This window comes from Camelina sativa, chromosome 15 (genome assembly GCF_000633955.1).
Source record: "Camelina sativa cultivar DH55 chromosome 15, Cs, whole genome shotgun sequence".
Taxonomy (NCBI): domain Eukaryota; kingdom Viridiplantae; phylum Streptophyta; class Magnoliopsida; order Brassicales; family Brassicaceae; genus Camelina; species Camelina sativa.
Genome location: NC_025699.1, coordinates 25,698,718 through 25,723,355, shown reverse-complemented (window position 1 = coordinate 25,723,355; position 24,638 = coordinate 25,698,718). Strand labels below are relative to the sequence as shown.

The 24,638-nt window shown below is 37.1% G+C and overlaps 2 pseudogenes; both read left to right on the top strand.

Annotated features, from left to right (window-relative positions):
* Positions 6,661–7,052, top strand: LOC104748790 (annotated as a pseudogene).
* Positions 7,708–9,188, top strand: LOC104747533 (annotated as a pseudogene).

Genomic DNA, 24,638 nt, shown 5'->3' with positions numbered 1-24,638 from the left:
AACGATGTAATTGCAAACAAGACGGCGTCGTATTTAGTACTCAGGAAATACTAAATTATATTTATGTCCCCAAATTATATAACATATCAAGATTTGGCCCGGATATTTTTTTTTCTCTCAATTATAACGCTATACTGTACAAAGAAGGATCGAAGTTTGGAAAGGATAGCTTCTGAAGCAGTGGCATTACACAAATATAATACACGAACATGAACACGAGTATGAGAATAAAATATAGCAACTAAATTGTGAAAAAATATTTGATTTTGTTACTCCTCCAAAACACTACAAAAGTTGGAAAAAAAAAGGCTCTTCTTCGATCGGTATCTCGATCGATGTTTCCATCTCTGTCTTTTCTCCAATGCTGTTTCTCGGGTTGTTCCTCTTCTTCTTGGTCCGAGTTTTCTTCCTCCTCTTCTTTCTTCTCTTCCTCTTTTTCATCTTCTTTCGGTGGATCATAAGGCATTGGCGGTGGTAATGGTGTCTTCATAAGACTTAACTTGGGGAAAATGTCAGGCCTCCTCCCAGGTTTAGGTCTCTCCCACTCCTAAACAGTATATCACAGCAAAAAGTAAAACCAGGAATTATAAAAAAAACATTACCATGGAACAAGCTTTTTCTATTCAACATGAGGTGCTTGCTTCTATAAAGAATATTGCAAGCCATCTGATGCCAATGTATTGAACCTAAGTAGTGAAGATGCAGTCGCTGCAGCAGATCATTGTGCGGAGCAAGGAGCAAGGAGCTGCGAGGGAACATGAGTCATGACTCTACATCTGATCATAGACATATGATGCTCGACAAGGAAGCAGAGCTGACGCGTCATAGTTGGAGTGGCTAAGATGAACTGAAGTTAGAATGCGATGAGCTGGATACGAAGATAAAGCAGGATTGGGAGAGAAGATATTTGGAGAATATTCTTCTTGACATTTAAGGAAAAATAAGGCTTGGGGCGCAAGCAATTGCCGTAAGAGGAAGCTTCGAAGATATTTTTGTTAGGGTTTTGAGAGGCTGAGTTTAAATAGCCTAGGGGTAGCCGCAGAACGTCTTCGAACACTTAGAAACTATTGTGTAAGATTATAAACTTCAAGGCTATCAAAAAAAGCTTAGAAAGTGAGTGTTGTTCTTCATTTAGATCTACACTAGGGGTGTTTAGATAGAAGAGAGAAGAGAGCTGGATCCATAGCACTATGGACATTGGAAGGTGTCCGTCAAACAAGTCATTCATAGCTTTGATATGGAAGCCTGGTTTGCTGTGGAGGATGGTTGGACATAGCCAATGGTGAAAGATGACAAAGGAGAATTGAAGCCAAAAACTAGGAAGCAGTGGAGCGAAGGATAGAAAGCTGAGGCAAAGCACAACTCACAAGTCCTGTCTGTTATCTTTAATGCCTTGCCGTTAACTCAGCTCAACAGTGTTCAAGGATGTGTATCAGCTAAGGAAGCTTGGGATATCCTCCAAGTCACTTTTATGGTGAAACCGTTGCTGATTACAAAAGTTGTCTGAGCTCTATAGCACAAGAAGCTATAGTCTTAGGAAAACGATACAAAGACAAGAAACTGGTGAAGAAATTTCTCAGGAGTTTGCCTGATAAGTTTCAACCACATAGATCTGCTATCGATGTCTCATTAAACTCAGATGAGCTGAACTTCAATCAAGTGGTCGGGATGATGCAGGCATATGAGCTGCAGTTGAAAAAAAGAAGGAACAGTGCGTTGAACGGTCATTTGCATTGAAAGCTGTTGAAATGCAGAAGGTTGAAGACAGATAGGGTGTTACAGATGAAGAAAAAGTAGGATTGTTGGTGAGAAAATACTTTCCAAAAATGGAGCGAAGTCAGCGCAGAGGAACCTCATCTTTTTCTAAACCTGAATCAGAGAAGGATTCTAAAAAGATTGATAAACAAGAGAGGCAATGTACGGAGTGTGAGGGATATGGACACCTCAGGATGGAGTGTGCCAACTATAAATGGTGAGGGTCGTTGCAATGCTATGAGTGCAAAGTATACGGACACACCAAGGCTGAGTGTCCTACGAAAGAAAGCAGATCCAAGTTGTTTGTCATCTGGAGCGACAGTGAGTTGTACGGCGAGGAAAAGGATGATGAAATACTTAATAATTATGTTGCCTTACTAGGTGTTATTTAAGAAGATGAAGAGGATGATGGCATTGAGACAACTAATAAGATCAAACACACTTTTGTGTTTGATTCAGAAGATGATGAAGCAGATCTATTTGTTGATGAACAAGTCGCTTTGCTTACTTCAAGTCTAATTCAAAAGAAACAGGAGAATGTTGATTTGATAGATGAAAAAGAAGCTCTAACCATAAGGTTGGAAATCTAACTACAGAACTTGAAGAAGAAAAGACTAAGTCACAGAGACTTGAGAAGCAACTGGAAGAACAACTGAGTAACATCAGGATGCTAAACAAAGGAACAAAGGACCTTGACACAATTCTTAGCAGTGGAAGATCTAGTACTGTGAAGTGGAATCTCGACTACCAAGGTAAAGATGGCTCGACATCCACTAGGTTTGTTAGAGGTCTGACATCATAAGACGAGGCTGCTGAAGTCCAAGAATTGTCACACACGACACCTAGACCTTCTAAGGATAACTATAGGAGGAACAAAGGTGTGTTTTCTCAGAAACAATCTTTTTCCTCTTACAGAGCTCCGTTCAGAGTCACTACTAGAACTCAGCCACTTGCTGCATACGGGCTAGCTGGTAATCCCTATTCGTCACAATATGCTTATGGACTAGTTTTCAATATATGTTGCAGTCGGAAGAGCGGATGTTGGTACTATGAAAGTCTTAACCACTACAAGGCTCAATGTTATGAGTTATGCAGCAAAAGACACACCACAAAGTCATGAGACAGAGCAAGCCGCTGTATGTCAAGAAGAGAGATCTATCCTGCAATGTTGCATATGCAGCCAAAAAGATTGGTTTTGATCAGAAGAAATGGTACTTCGACAGTGGATGTTCCAAACACATGATTGGGTCCCACACCAGTCTGTCCTATTTCGAGAATGTTACAGCAGGAAAAGTTACCTTTGGAGATGGTGCTAAAGGCAGTATCAAGGGTAAAGGTGCTATAGGTGGAGGAACACAGCCTAGTCTCAAAGATGTGTTTCTTGTTGATGGGTTGAAAGTTAATCTTATTAGTGTCAGTCAGCTGTGTGATGAAGGTTTAGATGTTACATTTACTAAACGAGACTGCAAAGCTGTTGATCAACAAGGTTCTGTAAAACTTGAAGGCAAGCGATCAGGTAATAATTGCTATATGTAGAAGGCAACAAGCCATTGCTACCATGTGTCTACAGGAACAGACACAGAGCTCTGTCACCAAAAGCTGGGACACCTAAATATACGCCCAATGCTTAAGCTGGAACATCGGGAAGTTGTGAGAGGGATACCGAAGCTTAAGACTGATCAGCACTTTGTGCGTGGACCATGCAACTAAGAGAAGCAAGTCAAGGTTCTCACAAGCCTATTTCTGACATTCGCACTAGTCATGTATTCGAGTTGGTTCATATGGACCTCATGGGTCCCATTCGTGTTCATAGTATGACTGAGAAACGGTTTATTTTTGTTATGGTAGATGACTTATCTCGCTACACATGGGTCAGATTTCTTCGGGAGAAGTCTGATACACTCGAGTGTTTTCATATTCTTTCATTGCAGATCAAGGGTGGAGAATGGGCAAATTAAGACTATTCGCAGTGATCATGGTGGAAAATTCCAGAATGACATGTTTGATCATTTATGCACAACACAGGGAATTGCTCATCAATTTTCAGCACCTCGAACACCATAGCAGAATGGTGTGGTTGAACGTAAGAACAGAACCTTGCAGGAGATGGCCCGAGCAATGCTCCATCGAAACCAGATCTCTCAACACTTATCGGATGAGGCTGTCAACACTGCATGTTAAATTATTAATCGTGTGTATGTTCGACCTAGCACTTCTAAGACACCCTACAAACTGTGGAAAGCCAAAACTCCCTCGGTTAGTTACTTTCATGTTTTCGGTTGTGTTTACTACATATTGAACGACAAAGATCAGCTAGGGAAGTAACCGTAAGGGCTCTAATACCAAACTGAAACAACCCGACCCGTACTACTTAATTAACCCCACCAAAACACAATTCATCATTAAACCAGCAACAACCAATAACATGCACAACAAAAAATGATAATATTAATCAACTGAAATACACAACATCAATACAATAACTTTATTAACCAGTCTATCCAACGATCTAACATAATTCTATCCAAGGTTCCATTAACATAACCATACATAACCATCAACACACAAACGAGATCCTAGATCATCCTCCTCCTCATCGCCATGATTCCACGTCACAAACCTACACACCACAAACAACAATTGAGATGCGTAAGTATTATCACAAATACTTAGTGAGGCAATCCTCTCATCTACTGGGCTATACACACAAGCAACTGAGAAACCAATGTTTAATAAGTAACACCGAACACAATCAAACCAGGAAAAACAAGCATCAGCCGCTGCTGAAAAGATTGGTGTCGACCGACACTGCCTCAGTGTCGATCGACACTCCTCCTTGGTGTCGATTGACACTGACTCCGCAGATCGTTCTTCTCGAAGCCGAAAGTCGCATAACCGCTTCCGAAATCCTTCTAATCGTCTAAAACTCACCCAAAACTCCTGTAAACTCATGAAAACCAACAACCAACCACAAGAACACAAGAAAACAACACAAACAGCAATAAAACAAGCAAAACAAAGGATTCTCAGGCTTAGATCAGCCATGTTCATGCACTCACCTCTTTTGCAGGAAGTTTCTGACCCAAACAGACGAATCCAACACCTTAGAAATCTTCTCCTTCGTTCCTAGCTCTAGATCTCCACTCCACAGGAACAGATCTCTCCAAACCAGCCAAGAATCTCTCTAAAAAACCTCCAAACTCTCAAGAATACTTTTCTCCCTCTCTCTAAACATCGACAAAACAACTTCGCAAAACCCTTTCCGTCGACCTCCCACTTAAATAACCCGGTTATAAGGTTTTCTTTAAACCAAACCAACCCAATTCGATAATTAAATCAATTTAGACAAACCAAAAAAATACTGGTGTCGATCGACACCCATCCCCAAAATCCCCAATTTGCTTCACATGTTACATATAGAATCAAACCGAAGCATATATATGAAGATATTATAATATCAGTAAGATATATAGTTGTATTGTTTTAACATATAAGGTTGTTTTATTTGGTAGAGGCAAAACTGATTGCTTTACTTGTTTTCCATAATGCTTCAAGATATCAAATGACGTATACTTTCATGTAGACCGGTTTATTACCGTAGAGTACATGTTTTTGTAGCGAAAAATAAAAAGGTTAGTTTCTAATATTGGACCTTGGACCTCTTGAGAGTTGTGATTTCTTATAAGCTACTGTAGTGTAAAGTAAATGTGTAAATACTCATCAAAGAGATATACTAACATGGCATATTTTCTCTTCTATTTGGATTGAAACATCGTTAGAAACTGAAAATTTGGAACTAATTGTAATGACTGAAAAATCATTAGCGACTTAAAAATATCAGATTCGATTCAATTGTGGGGACAGGCTATGACGTTTATTGGCGGTCAAGATTATGATTTAATGGAAAATAGATTATATTGAAGATTATGTATGCCAAATGTCACTTTCTAGTTCAAAGTTAATAGTGAATCTTACTTATATTTTAAATGTAGATTATATAATTTTTGTTATTTAATTTTAGTTTAATGGAAAATAGATTATATTAAAGATTATAATTTAATGGAAAATAGATTATATTGAAGATTATTATGTTTGCCAAATGTCACTTTCTAGTGAAAAGTTAAGACTGAACCTTACTTATATTATAAAAAATACATTATATACTTTTTGTAATTTAATTTTAATTTAATAAAAATATATTATATTGAAGATTATAATTTAATAGAAAATATATCATATTGAAGATTATGTTTGCCAAATGTCACTTTCTAGTGCAAAGTTAAGAGTGAACCTTACTTTATTATATAAGATTTTACTTTTTTTTTTAATGTTGAAAGTAACATAACATAATATAGTCTTATTTGCTTTTTACTTGAAATGATGAAAAAGAAAACAAAGAAAGATGTGTCTTTAAGATAAATAGTATTACTTTTATATCTTAAAATTATTTCAGCATTATCTAATTTAGTATTCATTTCTAACTTTAAATGGTGAAATAATTAACAAAAAAATGTACCCTAAAATTATTTTACCATTATGTAAAATTTGAAATCTATTTTATTTAGTATGATGATATTATTAAATTCAATTATAAAATATTATAACCATGTATTTAGAACTAAGAGAAAAGACACATGTCAAAAAAAAGGGTAAGACATGTCAACTCTACAATGCTTCTTTAAAAAAAACCTTATTTGCTATACTAATACACAAAAATTACAACTCTTATTATCATAATTGATATGTTCTATGATGATTTGATACATTAATTATAATTAGCAAACTTATATTAATTGGAAAACATTAAACAAATATAAATATGGGAACGTAGATGTTGTTTATTAATACACAAAAAAATATCAAGTCTACACAACAAAAAGAAATCTAAACATTTAAAAACAAAATATGAAAAATCTCACTATTTTCCTATATTTTTTAAATCTTTGTATTTTTGGTCATGTATCCAGCTCCGGAATTAGGATCTTTAACGAACTCGAAAATAACAAAACCATGTGGATGAGATGTAATTGTAAAGATGATGTTCTAGGTCCAGCAATAATACCAAACGGATGGAATTATACAACTTATTTCACACCTAATTTGTTCGGTACGACGCGTTTTATATGTATTTTAAAACAAGGACCTGAATTTAAACTATATCAGAACTTCAGAGCATTTAAAGGCCATGGCTTATGGGATTGGAGAGCACGAGAAGATGGAATTTATTTAAGAAGAAAATTCTATGGGAGATTTTTAGAACAGATAATCTGCATAAAGAGCTTGATTGGATAAATTAATCATGAAAGAATTACTAGAATGTTATCCAAAAGTTGATTTATTACTCATATCTATAAATCTTCTAAATATTACTCAAATTTTTAGTGCCCTGAGTGTAATTACAATTTATCCCTTGAGTTTAGTTTTTCGATTTTAAGTAAAAAAAATATAAAATAAAAATACACATCAACAAATTAAAATACACATCATATCCGATTTTCCACGTGACTAAACAGTTTTTTTTTCAGAAAAACAATTGTTTTTTTCTTGTTTATGTCAAAGAGAAAACAAACAGTTTCTACTATTCACAGCCAAAAAAAAACACCTCTCTCTCTCTCGTCATCTCTCGTCATCTCTCGTCGTCTCATCGATGCCTGTGAAGAAGATTCTCTGGGCGATTCTATGGTGTGTGATCCTAATTCTAGACTCGTCTCTACTGGTTTCACAAAACCTAATTGCTCAGGTTCGAATCCTCTCACTCTCGATTTCAATTTCAAATATACTATTTTCCCCAATTACTTGTCAAAATTTGTTCAATTTGGCTTTTGATTTAGCAGATGAGACTATAAAGTTCATAAACGCTGGGGAGGCGGAGGCGTCTTTTTGTTCGTCGGCGGCGTTTTTCTATTAGCCTGACTCCCTGCTTCTGTCAACACCATCGCCGGCAAAGTTTGAGCCATTTTCTATTATAACAAAGTCGCCACCAAGAAAAGCGGCGGCGGAGCACCAGCCGGAGATGGAGAAGAAGCGGTTAAAGGAAAAGGAAGGATCTCCGATGAGAAACAAAAGCTTTATGAGCAATGCTTAAACGCTCCTTGTCCTGTTCGCTACTTGACCCCCAAGGAGGTTGAGCGTGAGGCGCAGCGTGAGAAGCTAGGGTTGATTAGTAAAGAGAAGCAACGAGATATAGAGATCCAGAAGAAAGGAGGAGCTGCTTCAATGGGAGTCACAGATGAACCGATCCGGATTGGTACCGCTGGTTTGGATTACGTTTCGTTAGGGATCTTTGAGGCTGATGACTTGCCTTAGTATAATGTGACTGAAGAAGATGGGGAGAGACTTGCGAAGGAGTATAGTAAAGTGTTGATGAGAGAGCATAGAGAGCGTCGTGCAGCTGAGACTGCATTTTTGAATTTGAAGAAAGCTGCGATTGAGGCGTTGCCGGAGAATCTGAAGAAGGCTGCGTTAGAGCTTGAGTTGACTCCGTTTCCGGCGAATCGTGGTATGGCTACTCTTACTCCGCCTATTGAAGGGTATCTTGAGAAGGTTATGGATGCAGCTAAGAAGAGCTCAAGTAAAGAGAAGCTGAGATGATTTCGTTTTTAAAGGTTAGAGATTTTTGTCTTGATCTTGCTGTTGCTTTAGAGATGAGCTTTTACCGTTTGTTTTTATTCCGATCAATGCACCATTCAGGATTAAAATGGTTAGTACTTAGTAGTATTGATCTTTGAGTGTTGGATTCACTTTGTTGTGGCAAATGGCTCCGAATTGATAGTAGTAGTCTGGTGTCTTAGGTTTATGATGTTGTAGAAAATGGCTCAAACTTTGCCGGTTAGTTAAGACCTTCTTCTCCGTAATTGTTAAGACTTGTAAGTATCTCTTCCTCTCCATGGTCTTCTTTTGGCAACTCATTCATTTTCTGTTTGCAGTTGTGTTCATTTTCATACAAAATGTAAAACTCATTTTCATAGGTTCTCATACTGTACTCAAGGCTTGTTTGAAGTGACCTGCTAATGTCTATGTCTTTAGTGAAATTCATAACTTAGTTCATGTTGAGTTAGTTTCTGTATAGCATGACTAATGTATGTTTTATTCTTATGCTTAGTTTCTACATTCTCAGCAAAGAAAAGCAAGAAGAAGAAGGCAAAGGGTGAAGAAGAAGAAGAAGAGGTGGTGGCAATGGAAGAGGACAAGTCAGAGAAAAAGAAGAAGAAAGAAAAGAGGAAGATGGAGACAGCAGAGGAGAATGAAAAATCAGAGAAGAAGAAAAAGAAGAGTAAAGCTGGAGGATAAAAGGAACATGCTATAAATTAATTAAGAAACACAGCTTATACAAATTGCCATCTTTCTATATAACATTGAATTGAGGCTATATGATACATATTTATGTGAATTGAGGTCATATGATACACATTGAATTGAGGCCATATGATACATATCTCTGTGTATTTAATATTGATAAATATTAAATAAAGGAAAAAGATGGCTAGCTACACAAAGTATTGGTGAATACATGGTCACACATGCCAAATATACTATTGTATATTCAACTACACAGAGTATATGTATTACATGACCACATGCATGGACTATATGACATTATGCGGTCAACATCATAGACATATAATCTAGTACACTGGTCAATTGACTCCGGCAAAGACCAGCGTTGACCACCACTTAAAAAGAAAATTCTAAATTAAAAAAAAAATTATTATAGTAAATTATTTATGGGTTTTCATGATTAAAAGACATTTTCTATTCAATATCCAAATATTTTTTATATATCTCTAATATATTCATCTTATAATTAATTACTTTTTATTTTTCAAGCTAAAGTAAATAATTAAATAAAAATCATTTATAATTATTTTCAAGATATAAAAATTCATTTATAATAATCTTCAAGATATAAAATCATTTATAATTATGTTCAAGATATAAAAATTTCTAATTATTTTCAAGATATATATATATATATATATATCTCATTATCAGATTATTTAATTACTACAAAATCAATAAAATCAAATTCAACTACTTTCATTAGAAAATAATATGCAAAAGATTGAGTATATGACTCTTTACTCTAAATTTTGCATGGTAATTGTTATAAAAAAATTTAGACACTCTTTTCTTTAAAATTTACATACTCAAAATAACATATAAACAACAAAAAGTTAACAATATTTACTTTTAACATATGAACATTTTCATTTTTACTCTCTTTTACACAATTACAATATGTTAAATTAATTTTTAGAAATTTTTTTTCAAGTTTGGGTTCTCTATATTACATTTAGGATATATTTAGGAAATATATTAAAAATATCTTTAGATATTGAATTAACATATAAACAACAACAAAAAATTCACAATATCTATTTTTAACATATGAACATTTTCATTTTTACCCTCTTTTACACAATTACAATATGTTAAATTAATTTTTAGAAATTTTTTTAAGGTTTGGGTTCTCTATTTTACATTTAAGATATATTTAGGAAATATATAAAAAATATTTAGATATTGAATAGAATATTTTTTAATTAATAAAAACCATAAATGATTTAATATAATAACTTCTTATTTTTTATTTTTTATTTTTAATTTTAGAAATTTTTTTTTGGTCAATTCCGGAGTCAACACTGGTTTTCACCGGAATTAATCAATCAGTGTACCAGATTGTATGTCTATGGTGTTGAACATATTACGTCATATAGCTCATGCATGTGGCCATGTAATACATATACTTTGTGTAGTTGAATATACAATAGTATAGTTGGTATGTGTGACCATGTATTCACCTATACTTCATGTAGCTAGCCATCTTTTTTCCTTAAATAAACATACATGTTATGGCTGAGTTATGTATTTCGTACGGTTGAGTTATGTATTTTGTACGACTGAGTTATGGCTGAGTTATGTACTTGGTACGGTTTCGTTTGGCTGATATGGCTGAGTTATCGACATAAACGGCTGACTTATGAAATATTTGTAAATTAGAATTATTATAACTCAAAATTAAAATATAGAAATGAAAAAATGAATATTACAATCATTATAAGCAATAAAAAGTAATAATTATAGACAAAAATTGATTTTTACACAGTCTGATCAAAATGTGTAAAACATTCAAAACATGATATTTAGGGGTTAGGGTTAGGGTTAGGGTTAGAGGTGTAGGGTTCATATTTCCAACATTATGGGTTTTAATATAACAATTTGGTTTTGGTTATATTGTGTTTGGTTTAAGGTGGTAATTTGGATATACCTAATATGATAACCATTTGAAAATTTTTAAAAAATTGAAATTACTTTTCGGTTATTTCCGGTTATGGGTCGGTTAGATGAATATATAACTATAAATAATCCAAATGTTATCCAAATTAGGTCGATTAACTTAATATAACCGATAGCAAGCCGAATATAACCGTAAATAATCTAAAATAATGGAAAATAGTTTCCAGTTCGGTTCGGTTTGGTCGGTTATTTAGTCATTCTAATTTGAGGGTTGGCTGAGTTATGGTAAAGTTATGGCTGAGTTATGCAACGGATATATTAATTTATTATATATATACATTCTCGAGAATACAAAAAGTGTTATTGGGGAGACACAAACAATAATTATGTTTATTGTTAAGAACCACAGGTCTCATAAATGTGATTTTAGCAATTTTTTATTTAAAAGGAATTCAAAATTTGAATTTGAATTTGATTTTTTTTTTTAATAAAAGTATTTCTCAAACATTTGACTGATATGGCTGAGTTATCGACATAAACGGCTGACTTATGAAATATTTGTAAATTAGAATTATTATAACTCAAAATTAATATATAGAATGAAAAAATGAATATTACAATCATTATAAGCAATAAAAAGTAATAATTATAGACAAAAATTGATTTTTACACAGTCTGATCAAAATGTGTAAAACATTCAAAACATGATATTTAGGGGTTAGGGTTAGGGTTAGGGTTAGAGGTGTAGGGTTCATATTTCCAACATTATGGGTTTTAATATAACAATTTGGTTTTGGTTATATTGTGTTTGGTTTAAGGTGGTAATTTGGATATACCTAATATGATAACCATTTGAAAATTTTTAAAAAATTGAAATTACTTTTCGGTTATTTCCGGTTATGGGTCGGTTAGATGAATATATAACTATAAATAATCCAAATGTTATCCAAATTAGGTCGATTAACTTAATATAACCGATAGCAAGCCGAATATAACCGTAAATAATCTAAAATAATGGAAAATAGTTTCCAGTTCGGTTCGGTTTGGTCGGTTATTTAGTCATTCTAATTTGAGGGTTGGCTGAGTTATGGTAAAGTTATGGCTGAGTTATGCAACGGATATATTAATTTATTATATATATACATTCTCGAGAATACAAAAAGTGTTATTGGGGAGACACAAACAATAATTATGTTTATTGTTAAGAACCACAGGTCTCATAAATGTGATTTTAGCAATTTTTTATTTAAAAGGAATTCAAAATTTGAATTTGAATTTGATTTTTTTTTTTAATAAAAGTATTTCTCAAACATTTGACTGATATGGCTGAGTTATCGACATAAACGGCTGACTTATGAAATATTTGTAAATTAGAATTATTATAACTCAAAATTAATATATAGAATGAAAAAATGAATATTACAATCATTATAAGCAATAAAAAGTAATAATTATAGACAAAGATTGATTTTTACAGAGTCTGATCAAAATGTGTAAAACATTCAAAACATGACATTTAGGGGTTAGGGTTAGGGTTAGGGTTAGAGGTGTAGGGTTCATATTTCCAACATTATGGGTTTTAATATAACAATTTGGTTTTGGTTATATTGTGTTTGGTTTAAGGTGGTAATTTGGGTATACTAATATGATAACCATTTGAAAATTTTAAAAAAATTGAAATTACTTTTCGGTTATTTCCGGTTATGGGTCGGTTAGATGAATATATAACTATAAATAATCCAAATGTTATCCAAATTAGGTCGATTAACTTAATATAACCGATAGCAAGCCGAATATAACCGTAATTAACCGAAAATAATGGAAAAAATAGTTTCCGGTTCGGTTCGGTTTGGTCGGTTATTTAGTCATTCTAATTTGAGGGTTGGCTGAGTTATGGTAAAGTTATGGCTGAGTTATCGTTTAGGGTCTTCTAAATAATATGAAAACATATTCTTCTTTCTTTCCTAGGTCTTTTGTTCTGTCAGATTCCTAATAAGTAGTAAAACGTCTCTCGATGTCACAAAAAGTGTTGCTAGGGAAGCGCGAAAAATCACTAATTCTGTGCCTGCTCAAATCCACACGCATAATAAATTCATAAAGTGAGATTTTTATCACAATATATTATTGCAAATAATATCTGGGTCTTTTGTTTTGTCAGATTCCTAATAAGTATTAAAACGTCACTCGATGTCACAAAAGTGTTGTTAGGGAAGCGCGAAAAATCACTAATTTTGTGCCTGCTCAAATCCACACGCATAATAAATTCATAAAGTGAGCTTTTTATCACAAGATATTATTGCAAATAATTAACTAATTATTATTCGAATTTAGAATTCTATTTTTCTAAAAGTATTTCTCCACAATTGAATATTAAAATTATTATAACTCAAAATTTAAATTTAGAATGGAAATATGTCTATTATTAGGTTAACTGATGGTTTCATGCCAAAATATCGCTTTACGGCTGAGTTATAATCATTGCGGGAAAATGAAAGGTAATGTGACGGCTGAGTTATAATCATTACGGGAAAACGAAAGGTCATGTGATGGCTGAGTTATAGTGAGTTATAGCTGAGTTATCACAAGAAACAATCTGAAAGTAAATGGATGATATATATGACTTTACGGCTGAGTTATAATATTTACGGAAAAACGAAGGATCATGTGACGGCTGAGTTATAGTTAGTTATGGCTGAGTTATCACAAGAAAAATCTAACAGTAAATAGATGATAACATGTGTTATTATTGACTTAAGTTGAGTTATGGACTTAACCTAAATTTTATTCAAAAATGTTACCAATCACTAACAAAACTAATTTTGTTGAAGNATAATCATTACGGGAAAACGAAAGGTCATGTGATGGCTGAGTTATAGTGAGTTATAGCTGAGTTATCACAAGAAACAATCTGAAAGTAAATGGATGATATATATGACTTTACGGCTGAGTTATAATATTTACGGAAAAACGAAGGATCATGTGACGGCTGAGTTATAGTTAGTTATGGCTGAGTTATCACAAGAAAAATCTAACAGTAAATAGATGATAACATGTGTTATTATTGACTTAAGTTGAGTTATGGACTTAACTCAAATTTTATTCAAAAATGTTACCAATCACTAACAAAACTAACTTTTTAATTAGTTATTTATTTCTCCTAAATTATTATTTTTTATTATCATTTCAAACGAAAATAGACATAGACCTATATGTTATTCAAAAATGTTACCAATCACTAACAAAACTAATTTTTTTGAAGTTGAGTTTGAATAATCATGTGTTATGGTTGATGTACAAGTTTGAGGTATATCATTTGTAAAATTGTTAACTCAAAAGATTATTCAACATCATGGAAATTTTCATGAGTTAAAGATGTGGTAAGTTGAGTTATCTATTTTTTTAATTAAAGAAAAACGAAAATTCATTTATATAAAACAAAAAAATTGTTTTTTCGTTTTTATTTAATTCATATATGAAGAAAAATAATTTTTACTATTTTTCTTTTATTTAATAACTTTTTTAATTAGTTATTTTATTTCTCCTAAATTATTATTTTTTTTAATCATTTGAAATGAAAATAGACATAGACCTAAATTTTATTCAAAAATGTTACCAATCACTAACAAAACTAATTTTTTTGAAGTTGAGTTTGAATAATCATGTGTTATGGTTGATGTACAAGTTTGAGGTATATCCTTTGTAAAATTGTTAACTCAAAAGATTATTCAACATCATGGAAATTTTCATGAGTTAAAGATGTGGTAAGTTGAGTTATCTATTTTTTTTAATTAAAAAAAAACGAAAATTCAGTTATATAAAACAATAAATTATTTTTTTTGTTTTTATTTAATTCATATATCAAGAAAAATAATTTTTACTGTTTTTATTTTATTTAATAACTTTTTTAATTAGTTATTTTATTTCTCCTTAATTATTATTTTTTATTATCATTTAAAATGAAGATAGACATAGACCTAAATTTTATTCAAAAATGTTACCAATCACTAACAAAACTAATTTTTTTGAAGTTGAGTTTGAATAATCATGTGTTATGGTTGATGTACAAGTTTGAGGTATATCCTTTGTAAAATTGTTAACTTAAAAGATTATTCAACATCATGGAAATTTTCATGAGTTAAAGATGTGGTAAATTGAGTTATCTATTTTTTTAATTAAAAAAACGAAAATTCAATTATATAATACAAAAAATTATTTTTTTCGTTTTTATTTATTTCATATATCAAGAAAATATTTTTTTACTGTTTTTCTTTTATTTAATAACTTTTTTAATTAGTTATTTTATTTCTCCTAAATTATTATTTTTTATTATCATTTGAAATGAAAATAGACATAGACCTAAATATAATAAGATTTTAAATATTATGGCATGCATGTAGTCAATTTTTTAATTTGCAATGTAACAAAAAAGTTTAGTTAACAATGTAACTCAGCCATAACATGAAAAATATTACAGTAATTAAAAAGCAAAAACAATTGCTACCAAACTCAGCCGCTTCATCAACTGAAAATATGTATCTCAGCCGTATCGTTTGATAAGTCAGCCGTAACTGAATAACATTCTAGTAATTAATCTTTTGCTAATAAGTCAGCCGTCAAACGGCTGAGTTGTCGATAAGTCAGCCTATGACAGCTGAGTTATAGTTTTTTTTACCATAATTCAGCCGTAACAGTATCTCATAAGTCAGCCGTTTTTCATAACTCAGCCAGGCGGAAAATGTTAACTCAGCCGTGTCGTTGTGATAACTCAGCCAAAATTTTGACAACTCAGCCGTGTCGTTATGATAACTCAGCCAAAATTTTGACAACTCAACCATCGGGTGAAAACTCAGCCGTAACTACAGCTGAGTTATGCGCATAACTCAGCCAGATTTAATAAGTCAACCGTAACCCTTGGCTGACTTATGCGCATAACTCAGCCAGATTTTAATAAGTCAGCCGTCCGCTCTTACTCAAATGTTTTTCCGATAACTCAGCCGCAACATACTATGTAGCGCGTTACGGCTGAGTTATGGTTACACGTCAGCAATTTCTGACGTGGCGTCTGACGTGGCAATGACATTTTTGTAATTACATTTTTTTCGATAACATAAAACAGGGGCACGATGGGTATTTTGAAAATACCTGAAACATTCTAGTAATTAAAAAGTTTTTTGTAGATTCAGGTAATATTACCTAAAATGAGTAACATTTGAGTAATTCACCCATTAATCATTAACAAACTTCAAATTCTTCTAATTAAGCCATCATTTATAAAAACTGAAGATTCATAATCCCTTTATTGGTTTACATGAAAATTCATCATCAGTTTCTATGTATTATTTGCTGATTATCTTTTCTTTGAAGACTATGTAAAATGGGTTCTAAGAAAAGAAAAATAAATTATTTTTTTCTAATCATATTTTATATGTAGTTAACTAATTCAAACTTATTTATAGCGTCAACTAAATTCTTATGTGACTCTACTACATCAATTGCAACTCGCACAAAATTATATCTATGGCAACCTACAAATGAGTATTTTAGAAGCTTGAGTGAACCAATGACCTCTACAATTGTAACTTTCATGTCTGTTGTTTTTTTGGGTACAATTTTTAATTAAAACAGCTAAAAGTGAAATTTTGTACAAGGGAAATAACAAAAAAATAGTCAAAACAACCAAAGCAAAAGGAACTCATACACAATTTAAAACATATATGATACTTACATGATACAAGGAAGGTTTGGGGTGGCTGTCGATCAACACCAACAAATTGTGGTTAGCCATTTTTGTTTTAAGTCGTCTGGTTTGTGCAGATTGTCCAGTGGACATAGGGGTTTATTACCTCAGGTGTCTTGAGGAGTATCCAGTAGACATATGGGTTTATTACCTTGTGGATAATGCCTGATTGTGGTTGGTGGGGGGGGNGGGGGGGGGGGGGGGGCGGTGGCTGCCATGAGGGTGCAGAGTGAAATGACGTGGGGTGACATCATGGAGGAGTCTGAGGACACGTCGGGTATCAGGCAAGGTGCACGATGGTGTTTTGGGTGCGGACGCATGGATCACAAGTTGGCGGACGGTCCCAAGAAGGATGGCACACAACAATATCTTAATCGTGTTATCATTTTGGGGAGGAGGGGCATATCAAGCCATTTTGTCATAAGTTGAGCCAGATGACAGAGGTACTGGGGCAGCTGAGGGGAGGACGGGGTACCCAACCAGGAGTTTAGTTTAGCTTTTGGTTTTGTTTCAGTTATGTAAATTCGTTTTGGAGTTGTAAAAGATTATTGCATTTGAGATTTTATATAAATGGAGTTTATCTTGGTTTGACTGGTGTGTCATGTATGTTGATGTTTATGTGGTTCACAAAATGGAAAGTTTTATGAATAGTTAGAACTTGTTTATTTCTCAAAAAAGTGTGTGTGATCACGCAAAGTGGTTGGGAGGTTTTAAAGTGTGACCTATGGGTGGCCAGGGAGGTGGTGATGGTCCAAGAGGGAATATGGTAGTTGGTAGGACAAAACAATGTTTTACGCGGATCACGGGGGTTGTCCTGGTTGAGTAAATGGTTATAGATGTTATAACTGTTTGCTTTAAGGGCAGAGGTTCTTAAACAACTCATGAGGAGATGAAGGTTATCCTGAGGGGATGGTGGTTCCCTAGATAACGATTGAAACAACGACCCGTTTTTTTAATAATAATAATACAATTAAATACCTCATAATATTTAATTATAATCCAAACAATAAACCAACAACAAATCAACATGCACAACGGAAGTCAAACCAAACCAACTCCAATATATTAAAAAAGAATATCAATCATAACCAATATAAACCAGCAACTTAGCATGCTTCTAAACCAGGTTCCAACAACAAAATAATATAAACACAACACAACAACCGAGACCCTAGATCATCTTCCTCCTCATTGCCATAATTCCACGCTACACATTCATTACTTGCACCACAAATACAATGAGATGCATGAGTATTACCAGAAATACCCATTGAGGCGATCCTCCCATCTACGAGCTATACACACAAGCAAATCAAGAGTACAACCACAAATAAAACATAACAAACCAGTCATTAAATAGAACACCCAGTAACACATTCACCACACCTACACATCATCACACAAAACAATTCATACAACCCAATCGGTTAGATAAGCTCATGGTCCCGTACTCACCTTAACAAGCTGATTCTAACAAAAAATATAACCAACTATAGAGAATCTCCACGCGTCTGAAACAGTCCAGAAACGTCCTACAACAAGTCACACAACCAAAAGCAACCTTGAAGCAAACTGGACAGAAACATCAGAAAAGAATAGTCACAAAGACGAAACCCTAGAATATAAATCAACCGTTAACTGTAACATCCGCGAACCAATTTTTGTAAATTTGGTGTGGGTGTCGATCGACACCCTTGGTGGCATCAATCGACACCATGTTTTTCCGGTTTGGTCGGGTTTGATTTAATTGCTGATTGGTTCGGTTTGGTTCAAGGAAATCCCTAATTCGTGTTTTAAGTGTCTGAGACGAATGAAGGGTTTCAGAAAGTCTCTTTGGTCGCCGTTGAGTGGAAAAGAAAGAGAGAAAAGAGAGAAAAACGTTCTTGAGATTTTATGGGCTTGTTCTTGGAGATTTTGGAGAGATCTGAGGCAGTAGAAGTGTTAGCTGTTGCTGGAAACGAAGGGGGAGCTTCTGGAGGTGTTGTTTTCCACATTTCTCAATTCAATCTTCCTGTTCTTGAGGTGAGTGCTTGACCATGGTTGATCTAAGCATGAGATCTCTCTTGTTTGGGTGTTTTCTTTGCTGTTTGTGTTGTTTTGTTGCTTGGGTTCGTTGCTTTTGTGATTCCCAGTGATTTCCGAGGTAATTGGGTGAGTTTGAGACGGATTCGAGACGATTGGGAAGGAGAGTTCGATGTTCGGATTCGCGCAGATCGTGTCTGCAGAAGAGGCATCGATCGACACTAGGAAGCATCGGTCGACACCATTTAGAGGGGCATCGGTCGACACTGTTTAGCATCGGTCGACACCATTTTGAGGGGCATCGGTCGACACTGTTTAGCATCGGTCGACACCATTGTTTGTAGCATCGATCGACACCGTGAGGCATCGGTCGACACTGGTCTCAGCCGAGACTTGTTTTCCTGGTTTGATGTATTGTTGTGTGTTGTTTGTTTTGCTTAAACATGAGGGTCTCATATGCTTGTGTGTATAACCTAGTAGATGGGAGGACGGCCTCACTAAGTATTTATGATAATACTTACGCATCTCAATTGTTGTTTGTGGTGTGCAGGTAAAGGAAAAGTGTGATCGTGGAATCAAAGGCAATGAGGAGGAGGATGTTCTAGAGGCTTGATTGATTGTGGTTTAGCAGTTGTTAGGTTGCTAGATTAAGTCAATGGAACATTGTAGGTTGTTAGCTTTTGGTTACTTCTTTACTTGGATTATGGTGTTATTGGTTATTGGTTTTTAATTGTTGGAATTCTTTTGGTTTAATGGAAATTTGTTTTATTTGGGTATCCGCGGTTATTGATTGTTGATAGGATGTTAGTGGGTATGGGACCACTAGTAAATTAATGTATAAAAAAAAAACGGGAAAAAAAAAACGGGAAGGGTGGATGGGCCCGGTGTCGGTCACGGTGTTGCCCCGGGTGTGGGGGTTGCAGCTGAGGGTGCTCCGGGCAGGGAGGATGTCTTGATGGACTTGCTAGCTCAGGTTTTGCAGCGACTTCCAGCAGTTGNGTTCATCCTAGTGTGTCTGGAGACCAGGCTGGTTTGGGTGACGGCAGGGCGGATGGGCCCGGTGTCGGTCACGGTGTTGCCCCGGGTGTGGGGGTTGCAGCTGAGGGTGCTCCGGGCAGGGAGGATGTCTTGATGGACTTGCTAGCTCAGGTTTTGCAGCGACTTCTAGCAGTTGGGCCGCCAGTGGTTGGTGGGCAGGATCCAGTAGTGCCGCCAATGGTTGGTGGGCAGGATCCAGTAGTGCCGCCAGTGGATGGTGGGCAGGGTCCAGCGGTGCAGCCTGTAGCGGGTTTGCAGGCAGGTGTGCAGCCGGGGGCCGNGCTGGAGGCAAGTTCCTGAGGGTTATTGGACGAGCTGGAGGAGTTGATATTCAGATCGCAGGAGAGTCGTGGCCAGCGGATTTGCTTATCAGTCCAGTGGAGTTGTATGATGTTATTCTTGGTATGGATTGGTTGCATCGGCATATGGTGCATTTGGACTATCATCAGGGTAGAGTGGAGTTTGAGCGTCCTGGAGGGAAGTTGGTTTTTCAGGGTAATTGACGGACTTCAGGGAGTGTCGTGATATTGGCCATTTAGACTGGGAAGATGATCGAGAAGGGCCGTGAGGCCTATCTGGTTACTATATCTATGCCAGAGTCAGTGGGGAAGTCTACGGTTAGCGGTATTCTGGTTGTGGAGGACTTTGAGGATGTGTTCCAGTCATTGCAGGGATTACCACCATCTCGGTCGGATCCTTTTACTATTGAGCTGGAACCGGGGACGATGCCGTTATCCAAGGCTCCTTACAGGATGGCTCCAGCAGAGATGGCAGAGCTGAAGAAGCAGCTGGAGGATTTGTTGGGCAAGGGTTTTATCCGTCCTAGTTGTTCACCGTGGGGAGCTCCGGTGTTGTTTGTTAAGAAGAAGGATGGGAGTTTTCGGTTGTGTATTGACTACCGGGGTTTGAACCGAGTTACTGTGAAGAACAAGTACCCTCTCCCGAGGATTGATGAGTTGTTGGATCAGTTGAGGGGTGCTACTTGGTTCTCCAAGATCGACTTGGCTTCAGGTTATCATCAGATCCCTATTCATGAGGCAGATGTGAGGAAGACAGCCTTCAGGACGAGATATGGGCACTATGAGTTTGTGGTGATGCCGTTTGGGTTGACAAACGCGCCAGCTGCGTTTATGAGATTGATGAACAGCGTGTTCCAGGAGTTTCTGGACGTGTCAGTCATCATTTTCATCGACGACATCCTGGTATATTCTAAAAGTCCTGAGGAGCATGCAGTACATCTGAGAGCAGTGTTGGAGAAGCTGCGGGAGCAGAAGTTGTTTGCTAAGCTGAGTAAGTGCAGTTTCTGGCAGCGTGAGATGGGGTTCTTGGGTCATATTGTTTCAGCTGAGGGAGTTTCAGTGGATCCAGAGAAGATTCAGTCCATCAGGGAGTGGCCGAGGCCGCAGAGTGCCACTGAGATTCGGAGTTTCCTGGGGTTAGCAGGTTACTACAGGAGGTTTGTTCGGGGTTTTGCGAGTATGGCTCAGCCGATGACTAAGCTTACAGGGAAGGATGTCCCGTTTGTGTGGTCACCAGAGTGTGAGGCAAGTTTTGCAAGTCTCAAGCAGATGTTGACTACCACGCCGGTGTTAGCATTGCCTGAGCAGGACGAGCCTTATGTTGTGTATACAGATGCTTCTAGAGTGGGGTTGGGTTGTGTACTTATGCAGCAGGGGAAGGTTATAGCTTATGCTTCGCGGCAGTTGCGGAAGCATGAAGCTAATTATCCTACTCATGATTTGGAGATGGCAGCAGTGATCTTTGCTCTTAAGATTTGGAGATCCTATCTGTATGGTGGGAAGGTACAGGTATTTACAGATCACAAGAGTCTGAAGTATATTTTTACTCAGCCTGAGCTGAATTTGAGGCAGAGGCGTTGGATGGAGTTAGTAGCGGATTATGATTTGGACATAGCTTACCATCCTGGTAAAGCTAATCTGGTTGCAGATGCCTTGAGTCGGAAGCGGGTGGCTTCGGCTCAGGAGCAGGATATGGAGGTGTTGGTAGGTGAGATTAGTGCATTGAGTTTGTGTGCTATCTCACAAGAACCTTTGGGTTTGGAGGCAGTTGATAGAGCAGATTTGTTGAGCAGAGTGAGGTTAGCTCAGGAGAGTGATGAGGGGCTGGTGAATGCCTCTAAGGCTGCGGGTGCAGAGTATCAGGTTTCTGCTAATGGTACTATCCTTGTGCATGGTCGGATCTGTGTGCCCAAGGGTGAGGATTTGAGGCAGGAGATACTGAGAGAGGCTCATTCGAGCAAGTTCTCTATTCATCCAGGAGCGACCAAGATGTACCGTGACCTCAAGCGGTACTATCACTGGGTCGGGATGAAGAAGGACGTAGCTGACTGGGTGGCGAAGTGTGATACTTGCCAGCTGGTGAAGGCGGAGCATCAGGTTCCTGGTGGTTTGTTACAGAGTTTACCCATTCCAGAGTGGAAGTGGGATTTGATCACGATGGACTTCGTGGTAGGTTTACCTGTGTCGAGGACGTTTGATGCTATTTGGGTCATTGTGGACCGTTTGACTAAGTCTGCACATTTTCTGGCCATCAAGAAAACTGATGGAGCAGCGGTTTTGGCCAAGAAGTATGTGAGGGAGATAGTCAGATTGCATGGTGTGCCTGTTAGTATTGTGTCTGATAGAGATTCCAAGTTCACTTCGGTGTTCTGGAGGGCGTTTCAGGCAGAGTTGGGCACGAAGGTGCATATGAGTACAGCCTATCATCCTCAGACGGACGGTCAGTCAGAGAGGACGATCCAGATTTTGGAGGATTTATTGAGGATGTGTGTGCTGGATTGGGGTGGTCATTGGGCAGATCACTTGAGTTTGGTGGAGTTTGCTTATAACAACAGCTACCAGGCTAGTATTGGGATGGCTCCTTATGAGGCCCTGTATGGGAGGCCGTGTCGTACACCTTTATGTTGGACTCAGGTGGGGGAGAGGAGCATATTTGGTGCAGATTTTGTTCAGGAGACCTCGGAGAAGATTCGGGTTTTGAGGCTGAACATGAAGGAGGCTCAGGATCGGCAGAAGAGCTATGCTGATAAGAGGAGAAAGGATCTTGAGTTTCAGGTTGGTGATAGAGTGTACCTCAAGATGGCCATGTTGCGGGGTCCGAACAGGTCATTGACAGAGACTAAGTTGAGTCCGAGGTACATGGGTCCGTTCAGAGTGGTTGAGCGGGTGGGACCAGTGGCATACCGGTTGGAGTTGCCTGAGGTTATGCGTGCGTTCCACAAGGTATTTCATGTGTCGATGCTGAGGAAGTGTCTTCACGAGGGTGATCAGTTGTTGGCTAAGATTCCTGAGGATCTTCAGCCTAATATGACTTTAGAGGCGAGGCCATTGAGGGTGCTCGAGAAGAGAGTCAAGGAACTTCGGAAGAAGAAGATTCCTTTGATGAGAGTCCTGTGGGACTGTGACGGAGTAGAGGAGCAGACTTGGGAGCCCGAGGTGAGGATAAAGGCAAGGTTTAAGAAGTGGTTTAAGAAGCAAACCGCGACTTGAGCTTGTCTAGCCGGGTCCGGGTTGTAGTCCGTGGCTAGAGCGAGTACGGAGTATTCCAGCCCATCTCTCTTGATATTTGGTCGCTTAGGGGTGGTTGGTTGTGCGACTAAGTATCAAGATGAGGTGGTGCTCAGGATGCGAGTTGATGGCTCTANTCTTGAGATTTTCTGGGCTTGTTCTTGGAGATTTTGGAGAGATCTGAGGCAGTAGAAGTGTTAGCTGTTGCTGGAAACGAAGGGGGAGCTTCTGGAGGTGTTGTTTTCCACGTTTCTCAATTCAATCTTCCTGTTCTTGAGGTGAGTGCTTGACCATGGTTGATCTAAGCATGAGATCTCTCTTGTTTGGGTGTTTTCTTTGCTGTTTGTGTTGTTTTGTTGCTTGGGTTCGTTGCTTTTGTGATTCCTAGTGATTTCCAAGGTCATTGGGTGAGTTTGAGATGGATTCGAGATGATTGGGAAGGAGAGTTTGATGTTCGGATTCATGCAGATTGTGTCTGCAGAAGAGGCATCGATCGACACTAGGAAGCATCGATCGACACCATTTGGAGGGGCATCGGTCGACACTGTTTAGCATCGGTCGACACCATTGTTTGTAGCATCGATCGACACTGTGTGGCATCGGTCGACACTGGTCTCAGCCGAGACTTGTTTTCCTGGTTTGATGTATTGTTGTGTGTTGTTTGTTTTGCTTAAACATGAGGGTCTCATATGCTTGTGTGTATAACCTAGTAGATGGGAGGACGGCCTCACTAAGTATTTATGATAATACTTACGCATCTCAATTGTTGTTTGTGGTGTGCANGCGAGTATATTGGCTAGAGGGAGACCTCGAGGGTCAGTCGGAGGTGTGCGGGCTGTTGCGACAGTGGCACGGGAAAACCTTGGCTGACGGTGTTTAGTCCAGTCTAGGGACGTGCGGGCCGTGCTGACGGTGGCACGGAGGTCCTTGGCAGATGGACGATATTGCGGGATTCGGGGACGAATCCTTATTGGTGGGGGAGAATTGTAACATCCGCGAACCAATTTTTGTAAATTTGGTGTGGGTGTCGATCGACACCCTTAGTGGCATCGATCGACACCATGTTTTTCCGGTTTGGTCGGGTTTGATTTAATTGCTGATTGGTTCGGTTTGGTTCAAGGAAATCCCTAATTCGTGTTTTAAGTGTCTGAGACGAATGAAGGGTTTCAGAAAGTCTCTTTGGTCGCCGTTGAGTGGAAAAGAAAGAGAGAAAAGAGAGAAAAACGTTCTTGAGATTTTCTGGGCTTGTTCTTGGAGATTTTGGAGAGATCTGAGGCAGTAGAAGTGTTAGCTGTTGCTGGAAACGAAGGGGGAGCTTCTGG